Source organism: Nycticebus coucang, chromosome 5 (genome assembly GCF_027406575.1).
Source record: "Nycticebus coucang isolate mNycCou1 chromosome 5, mNycCou1.pri, whole genome shotgun sequence".
Classification (NCBI taxonomy): Eukaryota; Metazoa; Chordata; class Mammalia; order Primates; family Lorisidae; genus Nycticebus; species Nycticebus coucang.
The window spans coordinates 18396595-18402038 of record NC_069784.1 but is presented as its reverse complement, the minus strand read 5'-3'; the positions used below and the strand labels follow the sequence as shown (position 1 = coordinate 18402038).

At 45.6% G+C, this 5444-nt stretch overlaps 1 long non-coding RNA gene across 1 annotated transcript; it reads right to left on the bottom strand.

The window, feature by feature from the left end:
* Positions 1 to 1145: 1145 nt before the first annotated feature.
* On the bottom strand, positions 1146 to 5187 carry LOC128585990 (uncharacterized). Its single transcript, XR_008380163.1, has 3 exons — positions 3858 to 5187; positions 3089 to 3155; positions 1146 to 2966 (listed from the first exon to the last, which is right to left on the bottom strand). It is a non-coding gene; the product is annotated as an uncharacterized LOC128585990 (long non-coding RNA).
* Positions 5188 to 5444: the final 257 nt, after the last annotated feature.

The following is a 5444-nucleotide window of genomic DNA, read 5'->3' as shown; positions in this document are numbered from 1 at the left end:
AAAGATGTTTGGCATCTATGAAGACTTTTATGTTTGGAGGAAAAATAGAAATCACTCCAAGTGAATATCCTCTTGATAGTCTACACTGGGTGTGGGAAAGTTCCATCTGGCAGTTCTGAGTCCTGACTGCTATCAAACAGCCAGCACAAAAGGGAAATGAATTAGACCCTGGCCTCTCCGACTCAGGGTCTCCCTGTGTGGGTGAGACCTCACTCCCCAGAGATGACATGCAGGTGTCTGTTATGTCTTGTGATTTAACCCACTTATACACAGAGAGGGTCCAGAAGAAACCCTTCGTGCGACACATAGCAATGTTGTGGTAAACTGGAGAAAGAGATGGTCACTTGGGTGTGCCTGAATCTTTCACCTGCTCCCCACCTCCACCACCATGTGGACATCACTAAAAAGCTGGACTGCTAATATCTTGAAAGTATCCTTTGCTCTTAAAACTAAAGCCACAGTGACACCTGCCCTCATCGGGAAAGCAGAAACTCCCCAAGGCTGGGGACTAAAGTAGCACCAAAAGGCCCACTGAGGTACAGCCCTTAGGTTAGTCACAGCAGATGGTCCATTTTCACAAATGCCGAAATGGAGGCCCCAGATCCTCACTAGGCCAGAGCACAGCCTAAATTAGCTGCTGGCCATTTAAATTACACTTTCCTTTTACCTTGTGCTCCCTAACACAGCTCAGCAAACGACTGTATGAACTATTTCTCTCCACAGAGCTTCAAATGAATTACATGTAAACCGTGTCTCTGAAAGGGCCACAGAAGTTAAAAGAAGAGGATTTGGCTTCCCTCATTCTTTGAAAAAATATATCCTTTATCCCTTGGCTGATTTTACAGGGTGGGGGTGGGGGGGAGAAACCTCAGAGTTTCTTTCTTCTGCTCTTCCCAGGAGGAGGGTGGCATAGTCCGTCTATGGCTGAGCCCACAGTTGTACATGAAAGTTAGTATTTCCAGGGCCCTGCGTGGGATACCTTTCCCAGAATTCATGTTCTCCATGGGAATCTGAAATAGCGCGTGAGAGTTACCCTAAGTAGATTTAAATAATTAAATTCAAAAATTCTCAAACCACTTGCTGTTTCAAATTTATTTCTTTAATAACAACTCAGACTCAGCAACAGACTGGATTAAGGTTTCATTTATTGGAAATTTAAGGTATATCCAGCTCTGGGTGTTGTTTTTAAGTATTTAAGGGGAAATTTGTGCTTGGTGAAAATGAAGAGACTGCAGCATTATAAATTCATTTCCTCTATTAGAAGCAGGGCCGCGCCTGCACGCTGCAGCTGTTCCGGGAGGCAGTCCCGACAGGCCCAAGGGCCAGCCACGAGCAGACGACCCTTTGTTTCCCCACTAGGGGAGACTTGGCCAGCCCCACACCCTCAGCAAAAAACTATTTCCTCAGTGGCGCCAGGCAGTTGGGCAGGATCATCTGGGGTGGTTTTCATGTGGCCAAGTAAAGCATCCTTTGGGATTCCAAGGCAACTTTTAAGGATCCATTTCCATCCATGACCTCAAACCATACCTTGGAATAGGCCCCAAAGCTGGGGAGCCACTGTGGCCTGAGCTGAGTTCACTGACCTCTGAAAAAACCCGCCTTGCATACATTCTGCAGAGCAGAGAGAGCCCCGGAAAACAGGTGTTCCGTGGCAGGTAACAGCCCCACGGTACTTACTATTCACGCTAACAATTTTACAAACAAGTGAGTTTCTTATACATTCATCACCACCCCCAGGCATTCATATTCTTTTTAAGTACAGAAACCTTAATTAGATTTTGACCACAGACCCGGATTTGACCTACCCTGACAGGGTTTCCATTAGTGTAATCTGTTGGGGAATTCGCTGTTTTAACATCTGTGTGCCTGAGGCCTATCTCACATTTACTGCAAAACTCTGAAAAGCCTCCCTTGTATGGCTATATGTTTCCTCATGCTCCCAATTTCACAGAAGTCATTTCAGCACCAAACGGTAATTAGCAAAGGGATGGGCCTCAGCTGACATGAATGCAATTTATTGTTTTCCACAAGGCCCTGAACCAAGCAAACAAAGAACACAGTCTAGCTGTCTGGCATTTTATTAACTTGTATTGTGCGGTGCACCTTACTGAAGGGAGATCTTCAAGAGAAATTCAGCAGTTTGTGTGTGGCAACATGTAGACTTTGGAAGAATATTAATTTCAGTTCAATTAGGCAAGTTTTGTGGTACCTCAGCCTGTAATATAGGACAGCCACTTTTATAATTATCTTCCATATTAACTTTATCATCACCAGACTTTTGCATAAATGCAACCTTTCATCTTTAAAATGCCAACACTTCTTCAATTTTGGCAACCATACAGCACTGCTAATTATTTGCTCATTATGTGTGGTTAACTGATGAATCATTAATAAATGAATGAATGGCTAATATATTTTTATGGTAATTGGAGATATAACTGATTGCAGACTTCCTCAGCTTCTCAAAACGGCACTGAATGAGCAGTGGCTGCCTAATTGTTTACAGATGATATTTATGCCCCCACCCAGCGTTTCCCACAGTTGTGGCTTATCACCGGCACAGTCTCATCAGTCCAGGGTGGCAGCTTGCTGAGGACCAGTCTAGGCAGGGAGGAGTGGGTGGCAGCATGACCGAGCTTCCTTTATTGTGTTTCTGTCACCTCATTTGTTTCAGCTTAGCTGACACGTAACCGCGTACGAGCCTCATGACCATGTGCTAGCAATTCGAAGACTGCTTGTAGACGGCATTGGCAGGGCCACAGCTGTGCCACTGCTGTGGTTACCCCTGGTCACAAATATACAAATACATGGATGCTGACACACAAATACTCAGGCCATCCAACTGCCACTTGTCTTACTTGGCACACCCAAAGGAGCAGTGGCCAGTGGCTGCCCATGCTGGTGTCTCTGTGGCTGAGGACCTCCTTACAAAGTTTGGTTGGAAGCCCGGAGTTCAATTTGCACCCCTGACAAAAGTCCAGAAAACAAAATCAACCAGAGATCCTTTCATTCCCTTCACTGACTCACCATCCCATGGCTGGTTAATGGGTTTGGAGATTAACTGCTGAATTACAAAACTTGTACTTACCACGCATGCCGCAAATCAGATGGCACCTCTAAGTTAAAAACCAAGAGTCTGTATTTGTTGACAATTCCTGTGAAAATGAAAGACAGAATACTGGCCGGATAAGGCTTGTTTAGCTTCATACAAACAGACAGAAGAGCAAGTTAAAAATGCAAAGGAGATTACCAATTCTTAATTATAATTATTTAACCAGGTGGGTAGTTTCTCCTAATGAACATTTCCATGAAAACAGAATAACTAATGACAGTCTTAAAGAAGTCTTTGTCTTTCCATGTACTAATGATCACATTTATAAATATGCAGCAAGGCCCCCGTGTACATTGCTAATGATAAGTAATTAAGCACCAGGCGTGGGAAGCCAGTGAAAAGGGTCATGTTAATGCAAGAGAGGAAATTAAAAATGCAATAAAATAAGTTGCCTAGAAAAGATTAAATAAACTTCTGGGTTCTCCTTCTTCCAAAAGGATAAGGACAGCTTCCCCATTCTCACAGTAAAGCCACATTAGGCCATTCAACAGCTGGCTGGCTCTAAGGACAGAAGTGTATAAGTACCCGTGATCTGCTTGCTTTCTACCCCCAGCCCCATGTTATCCTGGAGGACTGCAGGCCAAGGATGTGGCTCAAAGTAAAGGGCACTCTGGATGACAAGATGTGCCCCAGGGACAAAAGGGATCAGTGGGCCATCAGAAATGGACACCTGCCATTGGTGACTCAGATGGGGTTTTGGTTGCTATTGCTAATGTGTTATATTTATAAAACCATGTTGACCTACCTGGGTTTTTCTCAGCTTCTACATGAAGAAAAAAGAACACTAGATGGTGGATTTTCCAATAGAGGGGAATAATTGCTGCCATCTTCCTCCACGCTGTTGGCTTCCCCACCACTATAAGCAGGTGTAGTGAGTGCTTAATAAATGCTGGTCCAACAGGTGAATGAAGGAATGTTCCTCATCTCTAACCCCAGACAGTTTGCCAGACAGCCCTTGAACATCACTCTGGCCCCAGCAGCCCTACCACCCAAACATGGGCCCACTTGAAAGAGGTGAGGCCTTTCACTCTCTCATTTGGTTCCCGAGAAAGGCACTGATTCCCTCTTCCACATGGCATCCCCAAAAGGAACAGAAATTTGAGACTTCAAGAAAAAAATTGGTCTTTGCAGAAAAAGTCAAACAGATGCCTGGTTAGGGATTGAAAAAGAATCCCAGCATTTCCCTGAAGCATGAAAGACACACAAAATGAGTAAGTGGCCTTCTTGGCAAAAGAAAAGGGACTTGTATTTGGATCTCCAAAGCTCTTAAATAAGGGCAATTTTGATTCTTTGAAGTGTCTTAGTGCAGCTCTCAAACTGCTGAAGATGTTTTCTTTCAAACATTTCAGACTCATTCACCTCCAGTCTCTCAAGACCTCGTCATCCCACTAAGGCTCCCAGGCGGTTAATCCCTCAGTGGGAGGAAAATCTCGTTTTCTGTGGCTGCAGCCGGGGGTTAACAAGAAGCCAACCTGGATCTGAAGAAAATAGCAACCCACGAAAATCTAAACCTTGAGTGGCAATTTGGGGGAGTTTTTCTTTAAAAAAAAAAAAAAATTTTTTTTTCTCTTCTTTTCTTTTTAAACAACTTCTAAGAAACAAGTCATAAGGCAGAAAATCCAGGGCTTGGCTGTTTCTGCCTTATTTTAAGACTCCTTCTGAATTCAAATGAATCATTTCCCCTTACATAAAATCTTCACCAAGGCCACGCTTCTTTTGTTATCTGCGCGTTGTCATCAGCAAGCCTGCTCCACTCTCATAAAGGCAATTTAGTACCTGACATCCGAGCACCGTGTGCGCGGGCCTAGATTTGCCTTACAAATAAGGGCAGCCAAGGGAACCTCCGGGTGGCTGCGGCCCCGCGCGGGGACATCGACGGTGCATCTCGCGTCGCCTGCCCGGGCAGGCCTCGCGCTCCGGAGCCGGGCGCCCTTCCCGGCTGGGCGGCGGGCGGCGGCCGGGCTGCTCCGCGGGCTTATCCTGACCCCCAGCGGCCGCCCGGGCCATCAGGCCGCCCCGGCGCCCCTCGGGCGCACACAGGCTCCCTGGATCCCAGCGACCCGAGCGCCAGTCGCTTTTAATTGACAATTAAAACAAACTTCAGTTCTCACAAGAACCAAACGAGTGAAATTTCGCAACTACGAATTTCACAATTCAAATTCCCTTAAAGCAAAACCAACAGTTTCCCTGAGGTTTCACTCCACACCTCTCCATTTGTTGTTTAACTTCCCCCTCAAGTTTCTCTTCCCACACACGATTTTATTTTCGAGTCAGTCATGGAAACAGTTTAATTATGTTTCTGGGGGTCCCCGCAGCCTCCCCGCCCTGGTGC